This window comes from Anas acuta, chromosome 12 (assembly GCF_963932015.1).
Source record: "Anas acuta chromosome 12, bAnaAcu1.1, whole genome shotgun sequence".
In the NCBI taxonomy this organism is placed as follows: domain Eukaryota; kingdom Metazoa; phylum Chordata; class Aves; order Anseriformes; family Anatidae; genus Anas; species Anas acuta.
In genome coordinates, this window is record NC_088990.1 from 8657103 (window position 1) to 8670979 (window position 13877).

The following is a 13877-nucleotide window of genomic DNA, read 5'->3' on the forward strand; positions in this document are numbered from 1 at the left end:
ATTTTCCTCTTTCTTTTAGGAGAGGAGAAGCAGAAAAGGCAGAAAGAAGCAGAGAGAAGAAAGCTGGAAGGGGTGGGATGGAATGCTCTGATGTCATAATCTTCCGGATTATCAGATATGTCATAATCCCACTGCTCAGCAGGAACACTTTGTAGGGCAGCAGGAGAGCAGAAAGCGAGCAGCAGAGAGGGAGAAAGATGAAGAGGGGGAAGGATGATGGGGAAGGAAGCAGGAATCACAGGCGGCTGAACTTCCCCGTTGACTGATGCACATAAAGAAACATTTGCTAAGCAGTTTACAGGCAACGTGAATTTTCCTCCAAGTGTGACGTTAAGACAAAGCCTCTCTTCAACTTTAGACTCATCAGTGATCCAAATCCTCAACCTTGCTCTGTGTGCACTTCTGCCCAGGAAGCCCGTTGGGGCATTTTCTGTGTAACTGGTAAGTTGCTCGTGTGTGTTTTTAATACATTCTGTACAGTGCAGAAGATATTAAAATGTAGTAAAGGGCACCAAGACTTTCTTTAGATCAAAGTAAATTAAACTTCACATGAGCTGGACCAGATCTAGTTTTATAAAATGTAGCAGGGACAGGATGGGAACGAGGAGGCCTCTAGTGTTCCTGGGTTCTCTGTCACTGTGGTCCTCACATAGGCAATTTTCTAAGCCTGTTGGCTTCTTTCCTAAATTAGAATACCAGCCATCCCATTCCAGCTTTCATGTCCCCCACCAAAGCCTGAGAAGGCTCAAAGCTGATCATGACAAATTACTCGGCTATTATGGGACAAAATGTGTGTTCTAGGTGTATTAAGACTTTCAGCTCCAAATTTCCTAAGGAAAATAGACAAATCTCAAATGCATTCTAAACATCTGTGAGTCTATGGAAATGTCCTGTTTTATTACTCTCTCCAGTAAAACAATGTTATTGTTTTCAAATCCGGCAAAATCTGATGACATTTTGACGGAGAAGATTAATTGTCTCACTTAGGGAAACACTGATCAGATCTGCTCTGCTGTAAAACTTTTTATTGGTTGCAAATTTGAAGTCATTCCAGCTATCCAAGTCTGCTTTAGAAAAAAGACTCGAGACGTTATAATTTTACAAGAAGTGAATAACTTCTCGGAGATCTTTGCAAAACAGCCAATTTCGTTCTGAGCAATCAAAGCAAAGTTTCAGTTTCTCTAACGAGGTGGTTGTATCGAGAAGCTGGAGAACACTGACACTGGATATTCCCTCTGTTGTTGCAGCAGATTCCTCTGGCATTGACAAATAGCCTGTCTGAAATAGCAAGGTCAGATGGACAGTAACAGAACAAACAAGAGTGTCAAACCTGTCGTAGGCTGATGCTCTTGGCATTCCTAAGCAGGCAGGTAGATGGATGAACAGACATTTTTGTCATTTGTACCGTTTGTATCTAGATCCTTGACAGCCACGTCAAGTGTGCTGTTTGCTTTCTAGACGCCAGGATGTGTGGCCAGGCACCAAGATTATTTACACAGAGCAGGCCAGACCTTTCTTTGTCTCTAAATCCCAAAGTCCAGTGACACAAGATTAACTAGGAGCTCCGCTACATGTAACGGAGGCAACCGAAAATTGCAAAAGCAAAAAATTGGCCTCAGGGACGTGCTCAATCCTGCTGGCTCCGCAGGAGCTCTGCTGGGAAGGAATCACCCCACAGTGCTGCACTGATGGCAGCACCTTTGCTTCCCTCAACTTGCGAGGACCAGAACAGAGCCACATAGGGCCAGATGGTGTACACAGAGGCTTTTGGTTCCTGGTGGCTGAAGGAATTATGATGTCCTGTTGGAGCATCTCTGGTCCCTTTGTGCTCGCAGCCTAGCAGTTGGTAGCCTACAGGCTTTCTGTACAGTGACCTATTTGTGCAAGGGTTTACACAAGCATGGTACAGGGATATTTTAATGTTGCAGAATATAGGGTTCCAGATTTGGGGTTTAAACTGTAAGTAATAATAAACCCCTGTTTCAGCAGCAGGGTGATTGTCAAGCATATACAGAGGCCCTCGTGTTAAGATGCTGCTGTTGAGGGTAGGACTGAGGAGCACAGAGGCTCTCAGTGAGGCTGGCATTCGCTGTGTTAATGACTAAACATGCAGAGCATGAGCCTCTCCCTTCCTCAAAGCCTCCACTATCTACATAGACAAAGCAGATGCAGGAGGAAAAAAAAAAAAAAAAAAAAGCACAGAGGTACCAAATAATTTCTGCGCCTGAAGTTACTCATTGGCCAAGAATGGCACACTGTTCTCCTGAATACCAGGCCATACTCAATGATCTATTTAACGTGGATATTAAAAGCTTAAGTAGGGAGTTGTTAAGGTTTTAAAATGCCCCAGCCTGGATTTCTAAACGAGGCCTGTCTAGAAGGAGGCTCCCAGATTTGTAATTGTATAGCCAAACAATCTGCTTCATTTTGGACAATGCTGAGCAGACGGGGCTCTGCTGCATGGAGGACCTTCATCATCCACTCCTTCCGACTCAAGAAAGATGCTCAGCAGCTAGATTGCTCCAAGGTCCCTTCCCCAGATCCAGTGCTATCAAGGAGCTGTGGCTCTGAGGGTGGTGCTGTGACTCTGGGCAGGGCAGCACAGACCTGGCTCTACTGCCTGCCTGGATGCTCTCAGGCAGCAGCAAGCACCATCAGACGTGCTTTGCCTGCCATCCCACCTACCTGTTTTTGCAGTCAATCTCTACTTTGTTTTTTCCTGTTGTCCCTTGTGATCATTCAGCTTTCCCTAGAGCTCCTTCTCTGCTCCCACCCCTTGAGAGGCAGAAAGAGATGAAGTGTTTTTTCAGGGAGGGACTCTGACTGGGAAACATGTGCATAGAGACGAAAAGCAAAGTATCAACCTTTTTGTGCGTTAATAAATATTTATTATTATTATTATAACTATTTAAAAACAGACTTAATGAGCAAGACTCCAGAATTTCATAAATAAATGCCAAGAAATGGGATTTTTCATTTCTGCATTTTTCTGGTGAGAAAGAGTTTCTGGGTTGTTTTGGAAAATGAATGCTGAAAGCTGGAAATCCTAATGGTAATCAGTGTGTTTTCATTTCCATGTGTGCATCTTTCTTGCAAACTATATAACATCAGCACAGTAGATACCCTTTATATAATTTAAAAGTAAAATGCAGCGTGAAGCATGCTGTTAGTTCTTGATGATAACATCGTATAAACAGAAGCATGAGGGAATCTAAAAAGATCTTGTGCCAATTTCTGCTCTTGGCTAAAATCCTACAACCCCCTTGAAGTCAGTGGCATTCTGGGCTTGCAAATACAAGCAGGATTTGGATTCTAATTCTACAATTTTCTGAATGTGGACATTGAAAGAGAGAGCTGGCATTGCTGCTCATTAAAGGGAACTGCCAAAGGACTGCTAGGCCAAATTTCCAGTAGGTCTGGATCACTGAAACTCCAACTCATCTTGTTATTGTAAGGTGTGGAAGAGAGGTCAGAGTGACCGTGGAAAAAAAATCCAGAGAGGTTCAGAATGAAATCAATCTCATTGAAGCCTCAGCTGTTGACGAAAATCTTGTGCTTATTTCTTTTGGATTTATACAGGCTGTCTCTCAGGAAGTGGGGGCCAATTCCTCTCTCATTAAAGCCTATGGTGAAATTCTCAGCAGTCTCAGGAGCTGCACGCTGGGCCCCAAACAACTAGGTTATAAGAACTGAAATGATGTTAGCACTAAACACCTGATCCAAAGCCCACTGAAGTGAAGAAGAGACTTTCTATTTATTGCCTCTGAAGATAAATCTACCTCAAAATGAATACATTACTAAGATTCCTCAGGTGATTTCTAAAGCTTTAGCAAAAGAAGAAATAACCTTCTATAGCTGAAGAAAACATAAAAGGAACCAAAGAAAAAAGTCCTCTGTGCAGGCACATTGGTTAAATAGCTTTGGGAGAAGGGGGTAAAAATTAGAAGAGGAAACTTATTTCAGATTTTTTTGCCAATGTTTTCTAAAGAGGCAGATGGCCCTTAAGAATATGAAAATAAATTGTGCTGAGATATCAAGGTGATGGGAAACTTAAAGTACGACAAACATCTAAATAATGCAGGTCAAGGAGATTAAACACTTTCAATTGTGACATTATAAGTTGTGAAGTAGTAATGTTCATGGGTTGTTCCATCTTGCCACATGTCATCAAATCACCAGCATACCTGTGAAACCTTTCACCCCTCTCTGGGGTGTTTCAGCTTGTACCAAGGGTCATCTTCTTAAAAGTCTGGAGCTTCTTTTTGACTACTCTGTCAAAGAAAAATCATGCCTGGTAGAATTAAGTTGGGATGTTCATCTCCATGCATTGCCTATCAAGCTGTACATGCTTCTAGTCATCCTATGTCCTGCTCAACACTTGTGTATTCTTAAAAATCAAAACTATTCCTATCCTCTTTAGCTGATTTCTGTCCCTTTCTGAGTCAAGGAGGCCCTTCTTTGGGTGCTAACAGTCATTTCTCTGATTAGACACTTCCCTCTCCCCATACCCTATGTGAATTAAGCAAGGTTTTTTAGACTGTTGATCTTAAGGTCCTCAACTGAGAAAAATGAATGCTATTTCTTTATCTTCCATTCACAGTTGTTGAAGATGTACATTCATTTTTTAACCTCCACACTTCATTCTACATCAAAAATAAACATGGTCATCTTTTTCATGATTTTTTTCTCCCTCAGAGACAGTTTGACTACAGGCTCTTCTTCTACAGATGACATGCAGCTTTGCATTCCCCATTTCCCAGCTGTTTGGGTCTTGAGTTGTGGTGGCTTCTGACCATTCCAAACATGCTGATTTTGAATGCTTCAAGAAATCCACTTACTCCAGCATCACTGTAACTAAGCTTTCTCATTTTGGCACATCAGAAAATTGACGAGCTTCAAACACAATCAAGGAAGATTACATCTGAACGTGCTGCTGTCCCCCCCTTGACATTTGATGCCGTAAGTTAACATTTGTTCCACCATGTGTTGCTGCTCAATAACTCCTGGCAGGAGGTGTCCATCTTGTTCACTGTCTGAATTTCCCTTTTTATTCCCGCTGCTGTCCTGCCAGCTGTTGTGTTGGTTGCTCACAACTGCAAAAGAATCAGCTGGCCTTTTTCTAAAGAGACACTGTGAATGTTCTACCCTTCTACTAAGCATCTATATTTCTAATGATGAGATGAAACCTGGCGCAAAGAAAGTAGTCTAAGATGAAACAAAAGGAATTAAGTATTTTTTAAAAGAAAATATATAGAAGAGATGACCATAGACAGGCTTGGAGGAATGTGATCATCACTCCCCACAGCTCCTTGTGATTACTGCCAAGACCATGAAAGCACTCCAAATAATGTTGTGGGGAATGCTGTGATACCCACATGCAATGCAGGTCATCTTCTGTTCGTGCAACCTGGCATTTGGAGGACTTATTGCATCAGCAAAGACAGCCAAGTGTGAATAACCTCTACCAAAATAGCCGTGAAACTATGTTAGCATTTCCACGCTGGTTGCACCAGCATTTTCTGGTGTTGATCCAAGCTGAGATATTCTTAACAAAAATAATGGGGGACTTCTTGCTATTCAGCCCTTTTGCCAGGTTTATGGATTTGTCTGCTGGGTTCACAACGTTGGCATCGGTGAGATCTTCCCAACAGGCCATCTCCACTTGGACTTGATCTTTGCTGAAATCCTTACGTGTCCTCTTGCAATCATGGCCCCCTACCCTGCGCTACCCACAGATAAATTCCGCTCTCATTTGCTTTGTTTCATTTCTCTGGAGTCCCATCCTCCCCCCTGTCTGCTAGGAGCCCCCATCGCCCTTAAATTTCACCTCACACCCTTCCCTGACAGGGAAATTACGCCAGACCGTGCTGTGGGTGCGACATAAAAACATTCTGTGTAAAAATAAGCTGTGGCACACATCTCAGAACCCCTAATTTTAATAAAAGCAGCACAAAGAAGGCCGGGCCAGGTGACATTTTAACATTTTGGGGATCAGGAGGAGAGCTGGAACCCACAGCTGACTCCCCCGGTGGGGGGGGGGGGCACGAAGCGCTGACAGGGCCGGGGGAGGCGCAGGCCCCCCGGGAGGCCAGCCCCCTCAGGGGGGTTTGATTCCAGCGAGCGTTGATCCTTCGCAAATGTAAAACACGGGACAAAACATTTTATTTTATTTATTTAATTTTATTTATGAGGCGTGAGGGGGGCGGCCTCTCAGCCTCCTCTCAGCCAGGCCGCGGCCCGGCCTGAAGGGAGCAGCCCGGAGCTGGGGGGGCCCCGGCCGTGTCCCCCCCACCCCCCAGCCCCGAGCTCGCCTCAGGGCCCCGCGGTTTTGGGGGGGTGGGGGGGGTTAACGGGGACCGGTGCCGTGACGCAACGGGGGGGGGGAGCACCCGGGTTGCCGGGGCGCTGCCCCTTTAAATCCCATCCTGCGTTTCACGTCGCCGCCGTCTCCTCGCCGTACACAACCCGCCGAGGCACCACCCCCTTCCCCCCCCCCCCCCCCTTCTACCACCGCCTCCCTTCCGCGGCGCCGCCAATCCGCGCCCGCCCGCGTCACTCCGAGGGAGAGGGCAGGCGGAGAGGAAAAAAAAAAAAAAAAAGAAAGTTTGGTGAGGAGCGAGCGGGGCCGCGGGCAGGTGAGGGGAGCGCGGCGCGGCGGGGGGGGAGGGGGGCTCCTTCGGGACCGTTTTTTTTCCTTATTTTTATCTTTTTTTCCCTCGCGGGTCCGCCAGGCTGCGTGCGCAGGAGCCCTCCCGGGGCAGAGATGTCCTTGTGAGGGGGCTGCGGGCCCGCCCGGCTGCCTGAGGGCCGGTGCTGGGGGGGTGCTGGGGGGGGGGCGGTGGTCGGGGGGATTTGGGGGGGTCGTGAGGCGTTTGGGAGCCCCCCCCGATGGGGTGAGGGCTGCCCCCGGCCGCCAGGGCCTTCCCCGCGGGGCAGGGCGCTGCCAGCCCCTCGGGGAGTCCTCGCCGTTAGGGGCAGGGGCCGTCTCCTCAGCGTTTTTGGTGTTTTTAAGAGGAAAAAAAGTTCGTTTTCGGCGCCCCTGTGGCGCTCGGCGAGGAGCAGGGCTGGGTTTAACCGAGCTGAACTCGCTCTGGGCTCTGAAAAAAAAAACAAAAACAATAAATAAAAAGGCTGGAGCGAGAGATAAGGGCTGCGGGCATCCACGGCCCCCGAAGGGCTGCGTGTGGGGGTGTGGGGGGGGTGTCTTGTGAAATAAAAGCCCAATATTTGTCTCCTTGCTGCTACCGGCGAAGCCTCCACCAAATGTGCTGACGTAAGGTGGAGGCGTTCAGCAAAACCAAGGGCAGCTCCTTCGCCCCCTCCGCGGACCGACGTGGAGCTCACAGTTGTGCTCTGAAGTCCATTCCCTGGATGTTTGTTCAGGCTTGCCCTATAATGGGTGTCATTGCATAAGAGTTGCAGGCAGCGTGCTGGCTTTCTTTCCTTCTCCGAAGGGTCCGTGCCATCCTCTTCGCTGGGCCAGGCTGGCTGTGTGCGTCGCAGAGGGAAGGGTGCAGCTTTGTGAGCTGCCCTATGAACTCCAGGGGAAAAAAAAAAAAAATAAAGCAGCTCCTCTCTTCCTCCTGCTTCTAAGCAAATGATTTTGTCTGATGTCATCGTAAATAATTCCTTTCGCAGAGCGCTAATCCTCTTCTGAACTGTGGATGATGGTAACTCAGCGACTGAGGAAGCAAATATGTCAATTCCTTAGTCTCTTTCCTGTGTCTCCTTTAACTTTTCTAGCATTGCTCTTTGAATTTGGCCTGATTCGTTTAGTTAGTGCTGGGGTGCCTACACCTGTTCTTCATATTAATTATCCCTTGGCCTAGAACAAGGGGACTGGCTCTTGCCTCGTATGTATTTGTTCTGGCCAAAATAACAGTGTGTTCTGGGGGAATTTTTGTTCCTCATGATAGTGAGTATCAAATCCTTGACACGTCAGTGGCATAATTCCTTGATTGTACTGCTTTCCAGATAGTGTCTTCGGTAACGAAGAACTTCCTCTATGTATGTATTTCTGAGGATCCTCTTAAAATAACTTTTGTCTTAGAAAAGTATGAATCATATTAAAATAACAACAGATTAAAATAAACTTACCTCTTGACTAATCATGAGTTGTTGACAAAGATGAAAAACTTGCATGTTACAGACCACTTTTGAGAGTGTAAGAATGTAAGTTTACCTTTCAGGTTTTTGTTACTTTATGATGTCAGATGGCACATACAAAACCTTGTACAAATAGCTTGAAAGAGATAGTGGCAAGTTATCAGGAGGGGAGTAGCATTGACACAAACTAGTGAAAAGCTGCTGTGGTTACAGATAAAGGTAATCCTTGTTTCTGCAAAGGTGTGTCCTTCTGTAATAGCTGTATAAATTAGTTTGATTTCTGAGAGAATTGTAAATGCACAAACTTCCAGCTCTGTTTTCTTGGCAGTTAGTAGTTGTACAGCTACCTTTTTCTTTTAATTAAGTACTGAATAGACTTTGACTTGCGTTCAAGATACTTGATTTAAACTACAAAGAGTATTACAGATTATATATAGATGTTCTTGGAGCATGCTAAATTCAATGGAAATCAGCATTTTTTTCTACCCAAGAGATACCTGATGACAAGGAAAAGTCTTTCAAAATGTCTGGATCTCTTCTCAAGTACTCTGAAGAGAGTGATGCGTGGCATCTGGCACTGGAGTCCTCAGCTGTGTAGCTGAACAACATGTCATTCCCTATTCTGATCTTAAAAATACATATATTAAAAAAAAAAAAGTCATAATAGCAATATGGTGACTGCTGAGTGATTAAGACTCCTTACGGCTTTGCAGCTTTATAAGCCAGGAGATAAGAGTGGAACAAAAAGGAGGGGGGGGAGGAAATGAAAGTTATTTTCTTAATGGCTTATTCCCTGTGCAGAAGGAAGCAGTTGGAATTTAACATGCTAACCTTTGGGTGATTTGAGATAGCTGCCTGAACTTCCAGGGGAATGTTGGGTGCGTAAATACGGTTATCCAGGCAACTAACCAGCCCTCTCTGATGAAGACCTGATATTTACCACATGTACCTTTTTCTGTTATTTCCAGATTTGATTATCACAGTGCGGTAATACATCTTGGATTCAAAGCAGCAAGAGAAATCTCAGGAAGTTCTTCAAGCTTACTGAAATCTCATCAGTCTGGTATGTTGCACTCTCTAGACTCTTGGAGTAGCAAGCTGAATTCTTTGTATGCAAGGGCCTCCTTAGTTGCTGCTAAGGATACTGAAGTTTCTAGGACTTTGGCTTGCTACCAGCAACTTTATTCTCACGAAGTAATATGCTACCACAAGTATGGAGCTTTGTTTTGCTGGGGTAGTGTAGAAGATTGCTTTTGGTAGTGGTATTTGTACGAGGGCAACAAACCTGTACTTCAGAACCTTCAGTCAACACATACTGAGACCTTGTTTTCATCTTGCCTGTCCTGCCTTGAAATTCCAGGTACTTTTTGCAGACTCTTTAAAGTAAAAGCAGGCTGGAAAGAGGCTACCACTAAGTGACTTTCAAGAAACTGCACACTGATATATTGAAGAATGTGTAAGAATACAAAAGGGAATGTTTATTTTATCATGCAGAGGTTTTCCTTCTGTATGTAGGCAGTTTGTTTAGGTTTGATTAAAAAAAAAAAAAAAAAAGATTGCCAACTTCTCAGAGCTGTTTCTTAAATGGCAAAGTTCTGAAATTCCTATGCTTATGTGCTTCTAAATTTCTATACTTGCAAAAAATCTTATACAGCAAGTTCATGGGAACTGGAGTTTATAAACAGGTATTGCAACATCTGAGGATACAAAAACAATAAGAAGCTAAATATTCAACTTAAAGCTATCTCTAATAATAATAAATAATCTAAAAGACAGAGCTGTAATTGTTTAAAGAAAAATCAGCACGTGCTGTAATGCTGACACAATTGACAAGGAGAGGGTAAAGTCCTTTTCTACAATACAAGTTCAGTGTGTGAAAGCACCAGTTCTGTTACTGTGCTACTTATTAACGTGTACAAAATCCAGAAGTGCTGTTGTATTCAAGACGGTGAAAAACAGGTGCAAATTGTGAGGAAAGCTGGTGTGCTTCACAGTGATCTTTTGGGAACTGGAGAGCCAGTAGCCATCTCTTTATCTAATCCCTGAACAGCCATCACATGTAGCTTTTGATCGCTACTATTCTGGTCTCTGTTTGAACTGGTGACTTAAAGATGAAAGGCTCTGTTCTTGATCTCTTGAGCTGTCAAGTCCTCCAAACTTGCTGTCTTCTGTATATGTAAGATTGCAGAACAAATGGGCTTTTAGCTGCTCCATGATTACAATAGTCAAATGAGAGTCAGGTGCTCTCTCTTGTTGTTGTCCTCAGAGCAAAGTTCAGTGGCAGCAAACCGAATCTTTTTTATGCTGCTGTCAAAGCTTCCCTGTTTAGTGTACTCGCAGCTGCAATCTGCTGTTTCATGTTTTTGTGTGTTACTAAAGATATTGTAAGATATTGGCCTAACTTGAGCCCAGACCTAAAAATGATGCCTCTGCACTTCCTCCCAAATGTGCCTGTGTTTTCAGGGAAAATAGGTTACTTGTGTGCAGAAACTGAGCTTATAAATTGGGCTTTTTAGTGTTCAGTTCCACTAGTTCGTCTTCAGCATGGGATAACAACTTGAGTAGCATTTTCTATATATATTTGAATTTCCAACATGTAAAAGTAGATGTGTGTACCCAGGAATTCTGGTTCAGTGAGGCAGGGCTAACTGTGAACCTAGTTTTGATCCCCTATTTCACAGATTTTTGGGTTCTATTACTTTTGCGAGGGTAGCAAATTACTCCTGGAGCATTCTTAGTAAGACAGTGGTGTTTTGTGTGGTTTTTTTTTTTTTTTTTTTTGAAGAGGGACTAACAAATCTAGGAGGTCAGTCTTGAACAGAGGAGAATCTGCTTTGCCATTTCCTGGATGCTCTGGGTGAGCCATGCTCTTGCTTATCAGAAGCTGGCCCAGCTCCTGCCAGATCAGTGAGTCAGAGGGGCATGGAAGGGGCTGATGAGCACCAGAGCTGTAGTAAGGCAGTAGGCCAGGCTGTATGGCTGGGAGGGGAAAGATGTGGAGAAAGAGGAATGAAACTTCTCCCTTGTAGCGATAAGGAGCTGCTAGCTGCCTGTTTAGCAGAAGTATGAGTTGCGTTGTTCAATGATAAAACTTATTTTTCATCACTGTTGCAGTTGCCAGGTGGTTAGACTTCTTTAATAGCACACAGAGCCAGACAGTTGCAGGTTAATACATAGTTGGTTTTTTTTTGTTGTTTTTCCTTTTGAAAGTACCCAAACAACAAGAGTGACTTTAGGGTTGTCATGTCCTCTGCCATTACTGGGCAGCTCTGGTGATAAGATTGGTGACTTCTGACGTTGTTTTTATGGGCCTAAAGTTAATGTGCGCTGCACTGAAGCTTTCCAAGATTGGTCACTGAGATTCTTGGAGGACGCTTTCCTGGTGGGTTTTATTTGCATGAACAGTGTGCTTGGATTTGATTGCTTTGATAGCGTTTGGTCAGCAGTGTCCTGCAAGCGGCCCCACAGTTCGCCTCAGGGGGCCGGCTGACTTCCTAAAGCACTGTTGAAGTCCTGGCTCACGTACAGCGCAGGATTCAAGTGTAAGGGTTAACGTCTGGTTCTTTCAGCTCGTTTTAGGTTCTGCGGGGGAAGTTATGTAAATCTTGTTAAAGTTAACTCCAGTCTTGCAATGCTTTGTGCTCATTAACCTAACAGCTGTACGAACTGCTGCTTTCCAGTTCTGTTTGGCTCTGCGGGGCGATAGATGGCTCTACAAGAGAAGGCAGCACGGGACAGGGGACGTGCCTGCTCTGGAGGAATCAGCTGTCCTTCTTGATGGTGTTTTTTGTTCTTTTCGGTGGGAACCACCGCGTGCTAAGCTGTTTGAGCTTGACTAACCTGCATTGGGAAAGCGAGGGGCTGTATGGCAGCACAGCCAGCTGCCCTAGCCAGAGCAGGGGTTAGGCATCTCCAGCGTGTCCCTGGAGGCAAGAACTGTCCTGTGAAGGACTTCTCCTCTCCCCCTCGCTCAGCACAAACCCAGCGCGTCCCTGCACACCAGCGCCTGTGCTTCACCCTCCTGACCCTCTCCAGCCCCACGGGCGTGCTTTAGAAGGCGACGATCGCTCGGAGCGTGGCGCCGGGAGCCTCGCAGCTCCCCCGCCGCCCCCTCGGGCCTCAGCGACCCCCCCCCAAGTTTCCAGCAGCGCCCGCAGCCGCTGCCCCCGAGGCGCCGCCCGCCTCTGGCCGTGCTGACTCACGCTTCGCAGCGCCGGGAGCCTCCTGCCAGCGGCCGCCGAGCCTATTTTTAGCCGGGCCGGCCCTTCCCCGGCCGGGGGCGGCGGAGGAGCCGAGGAGGTGCCGCTGCTCCCCGGGGAGGGACCCCCGGAATTGGGGGACGCGGCTCCCGGCGCTGCCTCCCGTGCAGGGCGGCGGAGGGGTGCGGCCCCTTTAAGAGCCACCCCCCCACACACGGTACCGGGGATGGGGGGGGGTGCTCGCAGCGCTGCCTCAACCGAACCTGCTAGCGAGGAAAAAGTTCTTTAAGTAACAGACGCGCCGCTCCGCCAATCGCAGCGCGGAGCCGGGCCGGCGGGGCGGTGCCTTCCTTTCAGTCCACCAATCGCCATGGGGGCGGCGCGCGCAGGCTGGGTTGCGCCGGGAGAGCTCTCTCCCCCCCCCCCCCCCCCCCCGCGGGAGCAAGAAGTGAAGTTGAGCCGGGGTCGGAGCGGGGAGCCGGGCGGCGGTAGGCACCTTCCCCTCGCGGCCGGGTCCTAGCGCCCCCCCGCCGGCCGGCAAGCAGAACAAAAGGGGCTCGGCGGGCAGCAGCCCGGCTGCTGGGGGGGCTCGGCGGGAGCGGGGAGGGGATGGGGGGGGGGGGGGGGCCTCGGGCACGGCCGGGAGCCCCGGGGGGAGCCGCAGCGGCTCCAGCTCCGGCCCCCGGGGTCGTGCCCGGCTGCGGGGCAGCTCGCCGTGACAGCCGCTGCGGGGCCGGCCCGCGGCAGCGCTTGCTGCGGGCGGTGCTGTCTCAAATGGCCCCATTGTTGTGCCGCCGAGCCCCGCTCCGCTGTTGTTGTCTCGGGCTTTGCTCTCTCTCTCTTTGCTCGCAGGAACGCCCGGCAGGTCCTCGGCGTGCAGAACAAAGATCGCTGCGAACTGCGAGCACGGAGCGCGGCTCGCCGCCTCCTTTCTCCTCGGCTTCGGGGCTGTGCTCACGGACACGGGCAGGGGAATCGTGGTGGTGCCCCCAGGGCAGCTGCTGCCCCTCCAGCCGGCTGGGGGGGAGCGGGTTTGGCTCTCGGGAATCCTCTGTTGTCCGAGCGGAGCGGGTGTCTGCTCCGAGGGGAGATTATTTTTAGTTTCTGCGCCAGGTGTGTCATCTAAGGCCTTCTCAGCACTATTTTTAGCGATCCTTGGTGCCTCTGCAAGACCTTTGGGAAGAGGACAAGTGTGATTTGCCACGGGTGGCATGGGATGAGGGCGAGAGGGAGGAGAGCAGGAAGTGGCGAGTCAGGAAGTCGGGGCTTTTAACGAGAATGAAGACTTTTTTTGTTTTAATCGTCATCCTTTTGGTATCTTTGACAAGTATGTTAGACGAGGCCACATACAGAACAATGCTTTCAGAGCGATGATTATATTTTCTTGCTTCCCTAAATATTTCCTGTTGTTTATTTAAAAAAATAATAATAATAGAACAAACATTGTGTCTCTACACGGCTGCTCCTGGGAACTGGAAAGAAATACTCGTGGCCCTAATACTTGTTGAGGCTAAGTCAGGAGTTTGACGGGATTTGTATGATTAGTGGAGATGACAGAAGAATGGCTGTGAA

General features: G+C 47.5%; 1 protein-coding gene across 3 annotated transcripts in view; it reads left to right on the top strand.

Annotated features, from left to right (window-relative positions):
• The first annotated feature begins 6496 nt into the window (after positions 1 to 6496).
• ZFAND6 (zinc finger AN1-type containing 6) overlaps positions 6497 to 13877 on the top strand; it is a 37483-nt gene continuing 30102 nt past the window's right edge. For 2 of the 3 annotated variants that reach the window (XM_068696403.1, XM_068696406.1), the window contains exons 1-2: positions 6497 to 6635; positions 9075 to 9169. The gene's annotated coding sequence lies outside the window, so the exon portion shown is untranslated. Of the gene's footprint in view, positions 6636 to 9074; positions 9170 to 12644; positions 12794 to 13877 lie in introns of those variants that run through there. The other variant, XM_068696405.1, reaches the window with a different exon arrangement.